This window comes from Pseudochaenichthys georgianus, chromosome 7 (genome assembly GCF_902827115.2).
Source record: "Pseudochaenichthys georgianus chromosome 7, fPseGeo1.2, whole genome shotgun sequence".
Classification (NCBI taxonomy): domain Eukaryota; kingdom Metazoa; phylum Chordata; class Actinopteri; order Perciformes; family Channichthyidae; genus Pseudochaenichthys; species Pseudochaenichthys georgianus.
The window spans coordinates 11,696,139-11,710,525 of record NC_047509.1 but is presented as its reverse complement, the minus strand read 5'-3'; the positions used below and the strand labels follow the sequence as shown (position 1 = coordinate 11,710,525).

Sequence of the window (14,387 nt, the reverse complement as noted above, 5' to 3'; positions counted from 1 at the left end):
GCGGGTTGAAGATATCGGGGACAGACACACACCAGGTCTGTTCGTCCTGCCTCGGGCTGGAACACGCCCGAGGCGCTATCGACAACCCCGGCTCATGCGGACATTGCGTCCGCTTCACTGTTAAGAGCCTCCGCCGAAGGTTAGCTCGACAAGCTAGCCTGTCGGAACAGGACCCCCCCCATGTCCACGGACCCGCCGACCGGCAGTCAGGACACGGGGGCGTCCGCCACAGAGAGTGAGCCCCTCTCCGTGTCGGTCTGGGGCTCACTATCTGCTATGGCTATAGAACCAGAATGCCGCCGGGACCCAGTGACGGCAAGACACGCGGGTCCACCAAGCTGGGGCTCCCGGTTAGACCTCACCATGGTCTCACCCGCAGAGGATGTCCTCGGGCCTGACTACGAGGAGGACGAAGAGGAGGACGCCTTGGCGTTCCTCCTGTCCGAATTGGATGAACAGGAAGAGGACACCTTCATGTCACCGGCTCAGGCTGCAAAGCCTGATGCAAGTGCTGCTCTCCCGGGCGATAGCACACCAGCTTCGCCCGGTCTGAGCATGGACCTGCAGGCCGTGTGTAAACGCGCTGCGGCCAGACTCAACGTCCCATGGCCCGAACTGGCCAAGGAGACCTCCAGGTCCCGCTACGAGGGAAAACATCTACCCCAAGTAGCGGGGAAAAAGTGACAACTCCTTCCAGTCTTCCTGGAGATGTTGGATGAGGTGTCGGTCTCGTGGAGGGACCGGCCCTTCAGCAACAAGGTCCCAATCCAGGGTGCCTCCTCCCTAGACTGTGACGGAATGGAGAAGCTCAGCCTGCTCTGCATGCCGCCCATGGAACCGCTGGTAGCGGCTCACCTTCTACCAAAGGTGGGCCCGTCACCGAGCAGGAACCCCACGCTGCCAGCAAAGTCGGACCGTTTTCAGTTAGCAATGACTGAAAAGGCCTACAAAGCGGCAGCGTTGTCCGCCAGGGCCCTGAATGTGTCCTCGCTGTTAACCGCCTACCAACCGGAGCTCTGCGAGGACCTGTCGGGTAACCCGGGGGCAGCCACTCTGGACGAGGTGGCAGCGGTCACGGACATTTGTCTCCGTGTCCAACGCTGCGCCGTCCAGGCCACGGGCAAGGCAATTGGGATCATGGTGGTGCAGGAAAGAGCGAGATGGCTCAACCTCACCACTCTCCCAGACCGGGAAAAGGAGGATGTGCTGGATATGCCCATCGTTCCCGAGGGAATCTTCGGCTCTGCTCTCGCCTCCATGCAAAGGAGGTGTGAGACGAAGAAGAGGGAGGACGAGGCACTCCACCTCTGCCTCCCTCGTAGGGTCCAGCTGCTGCAGTCCTCTGCCCAAGCTGCCTCGAACTCTGCTCGGTTTAAAACACCGAAGACGCAGAGGTCACAGCTCGCCCCGAGTCCCCAGCCCAGGCTGGAGACAAGGGCAGGCTGGCCTAGAAATTCTCCGGTTCCGGCTGCAGCTCAGACCCAGAATTTCGGCCAGCAGTCGAGGAAGAAGAAGCGAGCGGCCTGACAGCCCCTCCTTCTCCCCTCCGTGAATGTGTTCCCGCCGCCTCGAGAGATGCCTAAACACCATCCTCAAGTCTGCACAAACACATGTCACACATTGGTTGATCATTCTGTCATAAAACATTTGCCGCTGACGCATCCAGGCTTCAGGCCGAGGGCGCAGCTCAAAAAAATGATGAAAAGAAAATCAATAAAGCCAATAAACAGCCCGCCAATTGTTCCCCTTCTGAGAGCAGCTACGGCATCTCTCAAAAGGCGCAGTGCCGGCTGGGGCTGTGAAGGCAGCACCGCCACGCGCGTGCGCAGTGTCGGTGGGTATTGTCGATAAGGGGCACCACTGTGTTCAGACACTAGAGGGCCCCATAACACAACAAATAGAGACTCAGAGATGTGACATCTCCGCTGGCTCTAAGGAGCACGCAGTGGAAGATGCTCACATCATCCGCTTGGGTTTTCAAGACAGTAACACGGGGCTACAGACTCCAGTTCGCTGTCACCCCTCCTCGCTTCTCGGGCATTCTGCACTCGCAGGCCCGAGGAGAGTCAGCCCTCATTCTGGAGAAAGAGATTCTCTCGCTCCTAGAAAAGAGGGCTATATCTATTGTACCCGCCGAGCAGAGTCAGGGCGGCTTCTATTCCAAGTACTTCCTCGTTCCCAAACGGGGAGGGAACGGAATTCGGCCAATACTTGATTTAAGGGCTCTGAACAAATATCTTAAAAAATATAAGTTCAGAATGCTCACTCACACATCTCTGCTGCGGCTCGTGCGAAAAGATGACTGGTTTACATCAGTCGACCTGAAAGATGCGTATTTTCACATCCCAGTATATTATCCACACAGGAAATATCTGAGGTTCGCATTTCATTCCCATACAAGTCAGAGCACGCAGGCACCCTCGGGTTCGCGAGTTTTCTCTTGACTCAGGGTCTGGCGGCATCCTGGGCTCTGTCCAGGATGTCTCCCATTCAAGACATTGGTGCAAGCGGCGAGCTGGTCCTCGCCGCTCACTTTTGTCCGCTTTTTAACAGTCTGGGCGTTCTACTCCCAGGTTGACTCAAGCAGTGCTGGGCACCTGGTTGAGTCGGAGCCCTACCTGTTAAAGTTCTGATCGGTTGGCGATCTTCGAGATAAGCTCGTCTGGCAATACGGGAGCTACAATATCCCATAGTGAGACATCGAACGGAGTGTTATGAATGAGAACTATAGGTTACTTACGTAACCTGAAGTGAGATGTCTCACCAGACGGCCCCCCCTCTATGGTGAAGCGAGAAGAGGTGCTTATTTTGAATGATATAGGGGGTGATTTCCCTGACGCTGACGTCAAGATCACCAGCCAATCAGGATTGGCGTAATGAGATTGATGCTTCTGTTTGCTCCGCGATGAGGCGCATCCCATAGTGAGACATCTCACTTCATGTTACTCTGAGTCTGGGGTTACGTAAGTAACCTATATTTATCCACTGCTGTAAACACCTCGTCAAACCTCAACAAACACCTGCAAAGAACACATGCTAAGGTGAAGCTAACTTACACGCTATTTGTTGTTTGTTTAGATCACGTAGTCTGTTCTTCTTCTCTGTCTTCCGGTTGTTGCCTGTTTTGAATGACGAATACACACTAACGCCACCTGCTGGTAAGGAGAGTTATTGCCACTCACGCATGCGCAGTTCGTACGTGCTCGGCGAGTAAAGTAACGAGTTACTTTATGTAGAGAGTAACGAAGTAGTGTAATATATTACTTTTTTTTAAAGTAATATGTAATATATTACATTTTTTTAGTAATGACCCCATCTCTGCTACGAGTGTATGACAGCTTCTGGTTTTGGGCATTCTGGCTGCGCATCCCTCATTCACCAATGGGTAATGTTTAGATGGATTTTAGGAACTTCCCCTCGATTCTATTGGCTCTAAAGATTAAAAAGAGGTGTCAATCATCAAAATCAACCGACCGAATCTGTATTGATTCTGACTTTTCTACATCCAACTCACAGGTTTATCATTGCTTTGAGAAAAAAGATTATTAATTTACCCATTTTAGAAGTGAAGATATAGCCATTTGTTCTGGGAATGTCATTTTCGAGCCTGAGACCTGAAAAACAGGCTCGGGGCTTAACTGATTAATGAATCATCCAACATGACAAATATCTTCCCTGCCTAAATTAATTGCATTGCACTTTTTAATTAAGGTATAAGAAATGACAACAGCTACAGCAACCAATGACAGGGGTTTAACCAACCAATCAGCAAACAGCCGTGTTTCACATGAAAAGTGCCTGACCAAAATAAGCCGACTCGAGAAAGTTTATCCATTAAGCTATATATGTGAAATAAATAAAAAAATAAATGTAATTGTCCAGTTAATCCTGCAAACAATTCCAATATGTTCCCCAGCGTCGGAAAAGCTTTTTATTATTATAAATTAAATATCTTTACAATTTAATCTGCTAGTCAGACAAAACAAGAAATGTATACATCATCTTTGACCCCTCTTTACAGATTAATTGAGAAAAAAGATAATACTTTAAATGTATAACTGTTACATTTTATTGAGTTAATATGTATATCCTGCTCATGTCAGGCCTGTGTTAAACACTGGTCTCGAGTGAGCTGTGAAACTAGGTCACTTTACAGGCGCTGACCCGTTCAGAATAACAGCAAACACGGGTCACGTCGTTGCTTTGGTCTGAAATTGATCTAAGAGAAGTGTGAGTAATTACTGTCACTGTTTTCTGCTGCTCCAGATCTTTGTGTTGTTGTTTCAGTAGACAATTATATTTGGATTAATATTTTGTTTGTCTAAAGTTAAGGAGCTGGGTAGTAGTTAATTATATTTTTCTGAGATAATGGAATAACTAAATATCAGACAGAGTTAGAGGAATGAGCCGGTGCACCGTCAGAACAACTGTCTCCTGTGATTCCTCGGTTTCTGTTTCCTTTCTTTCCCCACAATGCCTCGGTGCAGCTCATGTCCTCTGCTGCTTTATTTGTCGGAGAGCTTTTTCCTTTGTGAGAGGAATGTCAAGTGCCCATCTCAGTGCGCTTCTCCCATTTCTGCATTTGGTTTTGTCACTTGTGGTTCATTCTTGATTTCCGTCTTGTTGTCCTCCTCTTCTTCACAGTTTATTTATTTTTCCCGCAGTGTGCAGCTAGCTGGTGACCAGGTATTTTATGTTCTTTACTAAATCATGGCACTTAAGCTAAACAAGTTCCTGCGTTAATATCAAACATATTGTCTTTGTACAACCGCAGCTTTCTTTTGTGTTGCTACAAGTGTGTGTGTGTGTGTGTGTGTGTGTGTGTGTGTGTGTGTGTGTGTGTGTGTGTGTGTGTGTGTGTGTGTGTGTGTGTGTGTGTGTGTGTGTGTGTGTGTGTGTGTGTGTGTGTGTGTGTGTGTGTGTGTGTGTGTGTGTGTGTGTGTGTGTGTGTGTGTGTGTGTGTGTGTGTGTGTGTGTGTGTGTGTGTGTGTGCTGACGGAGGGGGTAGATAGTGAAGAGGGGGGAGGAGACGTGGAGTCGTTTTATTAACGTGGCGACTCCCGCTAAAATTCAGGGAGTGCTGTTGCATCCAGCTGTTACTGGTTGCGCGAGGCTTCATTGCCATGGCAACACAGCCCTGTGCGCCTGCTCAAGGTCGTTCATCCAGCTCTGAACCGAGCAGCATGCTGCACATAGGATGCACACAGAGAGAGAGCGAGAGAAAAAACGACTTCAAAGTGACCAATCAAAAGCTCTTCTGTGACGTAGTGTTCGGTGAACAAACTCAGCCCCCACCCCCCAACACACACACATAGACATAGAAATACATACACACACTTACCTTCTTCAATAAAGAAACAAACAAGAAAGAACCCCTGGCCTTGGGGCTAGTTCTTTTGCCAGCTGATAAAATATTTAGCTGGTCAGTGGGAGAGAGAGGGATACTGTGTCTGGAGAAGAAACGCGCAGCAGAGCTTGGCTTTGTGTTTTCCTTTCTCTAATGGTGCATTGCTGTGAGGCTACCTGGGGCTTCTCCCACCTCCTCTTCTCTCTTCTCCTCTCCCCTCTCCTCTCCTTTCCTCTCCTCTTATTTCCTCTCCACTCCTCTTCTCTCTTCTCCTCTCCCCTCTCCTCTCCTTTCCTCTCCTCTTATTTCCTCTCCTCTTCTCTCTTCTCCTCTCCTCTCCACTCTCCTCTCCTCTGGGCTCTGCTGAATGTTCGCCAGCAGTGACTGGACTCATTACAATGTACCTTAAAGACCCCAGTACATTTCATGTTACACTTTGCGAAATTAAGTCAAATAAAATCCTAATTAATTGTAAAATTGTAGCTCCGTAAACCACACTGGCAACTTGCTCACAGTGACGATGCTAACATGCTGAGGCAATGCAGGTATAATGTTTACCTTGTGCACCATCTTAGTTTAGCGTGATATGCCAACATCAGCTAATTAGCGTTAAGCACAAACTGGAGGTGAGGCTGATGGCAATGTGAATAGTTTTGGTCATAAAGAGTTGACATGAAGGAGTCACAGGTTCAACAAAGTCATTACAATTAAATACATCTCAAACCAATGTTCACAGCAAACCGTCTAATAGTTGATTAACCGTCCCACTTAAAACCTTCAAATGTCCATGTCACGATTGCGGTAGAACAGAAGCCAGGGGATTTCGAGTCAATGTTCTTTATCCTCAGGGGATCATGAATGTCTGTGCAAAATGTCATAGAAATCTACCCAATAGTTGTTGTGATATTGCAGCCAAAGCTGTGGAAATGCCATCCAGTGACGCTGCAAGCAGAGACATCTTCATTGAGTTGTGCCAAATCAAATCATATGTTGTAACACAGATACAACTCTTAATGTGATTAAGATGTTCCTTATCCGGATAATAACAGTATTGGGACAGCATTTGACAATTTGGTCCTATTTTTCCAAGCTGTAATTCTCTTAGTGGGATTTAAACTTTATGAATTCAGCATAAATAACCACATTTATCTTAGTTTTTTAACTTGTATGTGTTAACATTGAAAATCACACAGTGTTATAAATCTCCCTCGCATTGCTGCTCTGCACATGAATGGGAGAAAGCAGAAGACCACTGATCTGCTATGGAATTGTGTAAAGGCAACATGTGCTAGTGCCTAACATGGAGGGTGATTTTCTCTCTGTGTTTCTCTTTTTGTTCTTCGTAGGGTGCACACAGAGTTCAGCAGGATTTTCACCGACCAGGGAGAACAGTCAAGAATCATGTCGCTTTTTGTGGTCAGTGATGTGATCGTTTAGGGCCGATGTGTGTGCCGTTGTTTAAAAGAGAGTAAGAAAAACACAATCTGTCACCTTTTTGTAAACCCTGAGCTGAACAGAGCTGGATTCTAGGGAGAGGAGGGAGAACGTTTCACGTTTCTGTAAGGTAATGGATGCTTATTAAAGGGGTCCTCAGAGGGGTGTGTGTGTGTGTGTGTCTAAGAAGGGGAGTACTGTTTTTTCAACTTATTTTCCATTGTAAAAAGTTTATGTGTTTTAGAGCTCCTTAAGTTGCCCTTGCACACACATACACACGCTCACACAAACATGTATGGGGTAGGAGTTGAGGTAAATGTTACCAGCTGCAGAACAGCCAGCAAGTGGCTTCAACTCTGTCTGAACCTGGCCGTTACGTGACCACCTCCTCAACTTAACTCCCTCCCATCCTGCCGTCCCCTCAGCCGCCACACCTCCTATATCACTCTTCCGTGGCCACACACACACATTTATACACACCACTATCTTCATTCACCAGGCTCTCCGGTGTCACTAGCAGCAGCAGCATCACTCATCTCAGGATAGGAGAGAGCACTCCAAGGTCTGCTACCCCCACGCTCAGCCCGGCCCCACCTCGTCACCTTGGTGCGGAGTACCGCACCAAGGTGACGAGGTGGGGCCGGGCTGAGCGTGCTTCGCTGATTGGTGGCTCCTCCCCCCCCCCTGAGGTCACACTTTTGGCACCGTTATGTCAGAGCCTTGTTTATTCGTACCTCCACAACACACTGTACACAACAGCACCTTGCATAAGGAATAACAACATTAACAATCCCTACTTTATTTCATCGCCATTAGCTTCCACAAAGTGCTCGCTGGTCTTCCTGTGATCCACTGAAAACAACACAACAATAAAAAATATTTTAACATGCATTATCAATTAAACCATCCTCGAGCCAAGCCGGCAAGCCATTTAGAATATGCCTGAAACACGAGGGTTCAATAATAATGGAGATTTGGGAAAGTAGAAAGATGATTTCATGTCGCAAGACTTTTTACTTCCCCCCCCCCCCCCCCCCAAAAGTTTCTGTTGGTTTTTGGAGTATCTTATAAAGTCACACAACAAAAAAGACACCAAGCCATCAGTCAACATTTTTTACATTTTGAAGATTACAACCTTTGTTCTAACAGCATTTGTTTATATTTTGTCTCCATATAAACAGTTCTACATGATCTCCCAGACATATTACTGAGTGAATAACCCTGCTTATTACAGGTTTACATGAACACAGTAAAAGCAACTCTTATACTATCGCCTTCAACCTGGATTCTTCAATAGAGAATGTTTTGTATCATACAATTTATACATGGCCATGGCACAACCAGTTGACAACAGGACCACAAAAGGTAAATACATATATTCAAATGACAAAATACTAGAGCCTCCACAGTGAGTTACATTACCACAGAAATAAAGAACTGATCAGGCTAACATTTTTAGTTCCGGTTACCAATTTATTCTTGCCCAATGGTAAGAAACTTAATGTGTAGATGTTCTCTCAGCTCTACTCTCTACAGCCCCCGACCCTCTATTGATTAATTCCAATTTGGCTCAATAGGTGATATCAATGTCTTTAACCCAACGAAACTGTTCGGTAAGAGACGTTTAAACTTCTCAGTGAAACATGTGACTGAGGAGATATTGAAAGTATGCACATGACATGCAGAGCTTTACTCTAACTGCTACATTTCTTATGTTGTTGTGAATTGGGCACTATCAGAGTTACTTTCTTCTGCAAAACATTGAAGAGGGAAGAAGCCCTCCGTTCATCGGCCTTAGCTCAGGCAGCGTCTTTGGTCGAATCAGCTTTTCCTCTCTAACCCCCACCCTTCTCATTGTCTTCTACCGCCTCGCTCCCTCACAATGAATCTGTTAGTCTTGTGAGATCCCAGTCGTAGTAAACAGGCAGTGACATCTGCATGCTCTCCTTAGAGAGAAAGGGGCCAGAATTTAAATATTGATTTAATGCAATGTGAGACAACTATTCCAGTTCTTCCCTTGTTCCTCTTTTGGGAGCTTTGTATAGCTGTTGTTTGTGTATTTGTAGGTGTTGTTCAGCAAATCAGACTTTATCCAAAAAGAAGGCATCGCTTGTGTTAAGGCTCTACTTCACGTTCCTGTGTCTCAGTTAGACCCGATGCACTGGGTGAAATATCATCTCCTGTTGGACCGGCTGCCCACTCAGGTAACCGTCAGGTGAACAGCCTCGGCTTGCCTGAAGGACTAGAAGACTGCTGGTGATATTTATGGAGTATCAATCCCAACGGATGGAAGACTGATTGACTGGTGGTGATGTTACTGCTAGATTCAGTTGTAGTGTGATGAAGGAAATGCTTTCCCTCCAACTATTTGCTACACTACGTAGTCTTCTTTGAAAAACTGCGGCACAAATAGGCACAGCCCTTTGGATTCTTAACAATCTTCTCGGGCAGATGTGAATGAAACTGAAAAATGTCACTCTTCTAGCTAGGTTTATAACTATTATACAATGAGTTAAGATATAAGTCCTGGTCAGGCCTTTTTTACTGAGGAGCATGATTATGTTTGAAGTAAAATAAATACCTCAACTGGATTTATTTTGAAATATTGCTTTGTTGTCCCTTCCAATACATACAACTAGTTTAGTCTCTGTAACAGATCTCCTGTTGGATCAGATTGGATTTCCTCTCCGCTCCATCAATATCCTGTTTTGACAAAGGCACAACAAATTAAAGACGTGAAATGGTCTCAAAATGCTGCGTCACTGGGACTTGAATGAAATGCCACACCACAGCAAATCACCCAATGTGTCCCTGACCAAAGCAGCTGCTTCACATTTTGTTTTACACTTCAGTAACATCTGCTTGTCACAATATATTGTAGTGCTTGGGAAACAGAAGAGGGCTTACAGCATAATTCAAGCATGCAAAGTATATTTTGTATATGTTTTTTTTCTGATCTGATTCTAGTATTATACCGTTTTTTATTGGTTACAAAGTAGATTCCCCTCCCTTCCCCTTTGTCTGACTCCGCTTCATGCTTGTATGGATTACATTTCTAGCTCAACTAGACTTGAAACCAAATCTGTTATTGTGTGGGTTATACATTCCATATGTATTCATATCATTAACAAAGAGTAATGGCAGCATTAAAAGGATGTAGTGTTATCTGATCCCAATGTGAATGTCCTTTCGAAAACTTCATTTTCACCCCATAACTTTAATGGGAAATTGCTAAATTCACCAATGACTGATGCAAAATAAAGGTCAACACCCTCTTTCATCCATGCTATGCACCCTTAACAAACTGGCAAACTTGGCTAAGCTGAATGACATCCACAAGTCCAACACATCAAAAAGAAGATGTCGTACGTATAAGTAACACTGTTGAAGATCTTAACTTAAATCTATGTTGTCTGAGCAGCTCAGAGACTGTCAGCCATAGGTGATACAGAAAGCAAATTGCATGTGTGAAAGATAAGGCTGATGATCATGAAAATCAAAGCTGGAGATAAAACCTTTAAACCCCAATCACACTGAAGAGGTCTCATCCAGCGGGCAAAATCTCCATCTCGACACATCATCACCGTCTCATCTTCAGCCACAAAAATATGTTAAACCATTATAATTTCATAATTCCTCCTGAAATCTTGTTTTGTCAGTTATTTTTGTTGCACACTTTTGTTTATCAGATTGCACATTTTAAATGATGAATGTCTATTCAATTTCTATTCTTTAAATTGTGAATGTCTATTATCCCAGGGACTTTACCGTCTACTGTAATGAAAGCGGCTTAGTTTGGTATTTGAGTTGCTAGTAAACAGTAACACACATGCATGGTGGAAACCCACACACACACACACACACACACACACACACACACACACACACACACAGTTGGTGTCAACTCAGAGCCGTTCCTCTCTCACACGTCAGTGACAGGCCTCCAGTAAATGCTTTGTGGAGAGTTTGTGTTAGCCCAGCACGATCTCTGTCCCTACCTCACCAGGGCTAAAAATAACACCATCTCCACACTAGACTTACACAAAGAAGAAGAGCAGGGAGGGAGGACACAGAGAGGGAGAAAAAGAAGGTGGGGATGAGAGCGAGCCAGAGTGAGAAAACAACAATCAAAGCGAGAGAAAGGGGAGAGGAGGAGGAGAGGTACAGAGAGGAAAAGAAAACAAGTCATTAATAATTTACCTGGAGGACACTTCCAGTACGACCTTTAGCTCTGGTCAGTGTTGTTTAGCAAAGAACAAAGTGTTGTATAGTGTTGGGGAAACTCTTTCACATAATCTGACTCTTGTGTACCGTTTGGAGGTCTGTTCCCATAGTGCTGAGCCTTGGTGTGCTTAGCGGGTGTTCAGACCCAAAATAGCACTGCGATAAACAATTAAAAACCCGTACCAGTGAGAAATTAAATATTATCCAGGAAGGGAGATTTAAGCAAAAGATGTATGAGTTTCCAGCTGGCAAACGCTGCACAGTGGTAGACCGGATTATACAATTGTTGGGAGTAGACCATTTGTTTTATATAATATCCTCCCTTGTGATTATCTCGAAGTGAAGTTACCTGGTTCACATTGAGAAGTGATCTCTGAGGGCTGTGTGCGGTTGAAAGCTGAACTCAACTGGGTTTCTGATCTATTGGGTTAAGTTGTAGAACTCCACTATCAAGGAGAAATATTGGAGGGAAATGGCTCAATACCACTTTCAGTGATCGATAAATAATCACTTTGGATCACTCCATTCTAATCACTCTATTTAAACCAAACCAAGCAACTCGATAAAAAGGGGTCTCCATTTCCCCCCCAACAAGTTACTCCTCCCTGAAGTAAGGCCTCTCTAAAAGTATTGACACATTCTCTTTCCGTAACGATAGGATAAAACTTTGTAAGAAATTATTTGTTTAAAAGTACTAAACATTGTAATACTTTTAACGGTTTAAAACATTGTAAACAGGAGTGGACTTCAGGCGTAGAACAGGACAGAAATGTGAGATAACGTTTATTTTAAATGACTGAACTTTGAATTTTGAATATTAATTGAAGGCTGCTGCAAGTATTGCGTTGCACAAGCACTCACTTGTAGCACACGCTATAATCCTGTCAATGTTTATCTCTCACCGTGAGTTAACTCAAATGTTGCCTGACATGGCTGTATTATGTGAAATAGTTAAACACACTTAGAAGTTTTGACTGGGCAAAGAGAAAACTGGTTACAAAGTGTACCTTCAAATCATCTCACACTCTTTGCTTTGCTGCTGTATGTATTCGATCACTGTACTTGAGCTTTTGCCACCACATTACACAGAAACACCCACATATATTCAATTCTTGACTAGTCTGTACTAATGTGTGACTGCTGTGAGTTTAACCTTTGTCCTGACACACTTCAGCTGCATACAAGAACAGAAATATAGTTGGAGGAGTGAAGGGGAGGGGTTGGGCAACTTGTTGCTGTGTCATTATGGTTCTACGGCAAACACTGTGCAGGGTGCGTTTGTTTTTCAGTGCTTTTAGAGTTTGTATTTACCAACAAAACAAATCGAGGTCTTGGCTAAGGGTTAAATACAGAGGTAGGTTGATTTTTTCACAAACATTCATCTGCTTCAGAGTTAGTTTTCTTCTCCTGCACAAAAGAAAACGTTCTGGTTTTACTGTTACATGGGGGTTAAGAGATTTCAAGCAGCAGATAAATTGGCAACCTGTCGACATAGTTGAATTAAAGTGTTTCTCAAACAGTCCGTTTACCTAGTGTAACCTTAAACCCTGGGGTAACACTGGGGCATCTCTCCCTCATTCAGGATTTGACACACTTTTGCAGCTTAATCATGTAAAAATGATTCTGTCAATCTTGCATGTCCAGATTGGGTAAACTTGTATATTCTTGCAAGACTTTAACACAGATTATTAAATGTATTTGTTTTCCTCTAAAGGACACATACAACCAAGAACTTCAGTAAATCTGTTTTTTAACTTGCATGGATTTGAATAATCTTTGGACAAAGATGGAAAGACTTGTTGATAAAACAGTTTTATAACCGCTCTCACATCTTCACTAAACACCATCTTCCACCTGAATTTGACACTGCCACAAAACAAACTGCTCCCATGTCTGCCCTGAGAACTGGTACAAAAATGAGCAAAAGAGAGAATGAGGTGTTGAGAGAAAGATGGATGAACACCAGCGGAGAGAGAGATGTAAGGTGATCTGTTTACTTTAGACGCTGAAGGTGTTTTAATGGCTGGTGGTTGTGAAAACATTTCAGTGAATAAGTCATTCTCTACTTGTTGTTTGGCTGTCGATAGCTGGGTTTTGATCCAAGTACTTTTTGGCAAAGTCTGCATCGTTGGATAGTTTGAAAGATTTGGGTTCAGTTGGAAATCATTTAAATATTGAGTGAAATGTCTTAATACAAATCTCAAAATGTACTAGAATGCCAGAATTCCACCTATTGCCTTTCAGTACCTTTTAAGTATCTTCGTCTTTTTAAATACCATTTCCTCTTTCACAGTGGAAAAGAGGTTCTTCTTAACAGAGAGAGGTCTTTCATTGTATTGAAACAATCGTGTAATCATTCAATTTGTCCAACAACAATTTTCATAGTAGGCCTTTTTGAAGGAACGATTTATAACTTTGTCTGTTTCCTGCTTCTCAAATTTGCTGCTTTTTTTTGCTCTTATTTGAATAGTTTTGGTCAGTATTGATTGTATTCACTTGGCGAAACAAGCCATCCTCAAACTCTGATGGGACCTCAAGCCTTTTCCATTAAAGTTAAGAAAGAGTGCTCGAATCACATACATTTGTACTTCCATGTTAGAGTACTTAAAGGAAAAGCTGGTTGTCTTCTATACACTTTACTGTCAGCAAATCACATCAAATTACAACTAACAAGGTTTGTAATGTTAATGTTTAGCAGCTGAACACTGTACATTTTAGCAAACAGTAGAAATGACTATTTGTTGGTGACTATTTTCAGCTGCAGATTTGGTGATTTAATGCGAGTTTAGAGCTGTGTGTGTGTGTGTGTGTGTGTGTGTGTGTGTGTGTGTGTGTGTGTGTGTGTGTGTGTGTGTGTGTGTGTGTGTGTGTGTGTGTGTGTGTGTGTGTGTGTGTTGTGTGTGTGTGTGTGGTGTGTGTGTGTGTGTGTGTGTGTGTGTGTGTGTGTGTGTGTGTGTGTGTGTGTGTGTGTGTGTGTGTGTGTGTGTGTGTGTGTGTGTGTGTGTGTGTGTGTGTGTGTGTGTGTGTGTGTGTGTGTGTGTGTGTGTGTGTGTGTGTGTGTGTGTGTGTGTGTGTGTGTGTGATTGACTGAAAATAACCTCAAGTACCCATATTCATGGCAGTGAAGGAACATGTCACTACACCATGTTTTTTTACATAGTTCTCACACAATAATGGAAACTCTATGGCACCAGCAACCAAAGTTCATGAGGCTTTGGATCCACAAACAGAACTTGTTACATCCATTGTAGCTATTTTGTTGTTTTTGTATATTAATGGCTAGGGATGGGTATCGAGAACCGGTACTAGTCGGTACCGGTAGCCGATTGGACGGTATCGGTATACCGTTAAGCGGCTGGACAAACGGTGCTGCTATCGGTAT

The 14,387-nt window shown here is 44.2% G+C and overlaps 1 protein-coding gene across 3 annotated transcripts in view; it reads left to right on the top strand.

The window, feature by feature from the left end:
* LOC117449624 (nuclear receptor coactivator 3-like) overlaps nt 1-14,387 on the top strand; it is a 78,193-nt gene that overhangs the window by 10,006 nt on the left and 53,800 nt on the right. The window contains exon 1 of one of the 3 annotated variants that reach the window (XM_034087405.2): nt 12,264-12,359. The exons of the other annotated variants lie outside the window; for them this stretch is intronic. The gene's annotated coding sequence lies outside the window, so the exon portion shown is untranslated. Of the gene's footprint in view, nt 1-12,263; nt 12,360-14,387 lie in introns of those variants that run through there. 3 annotated transcript variants of the gene reach the window in all.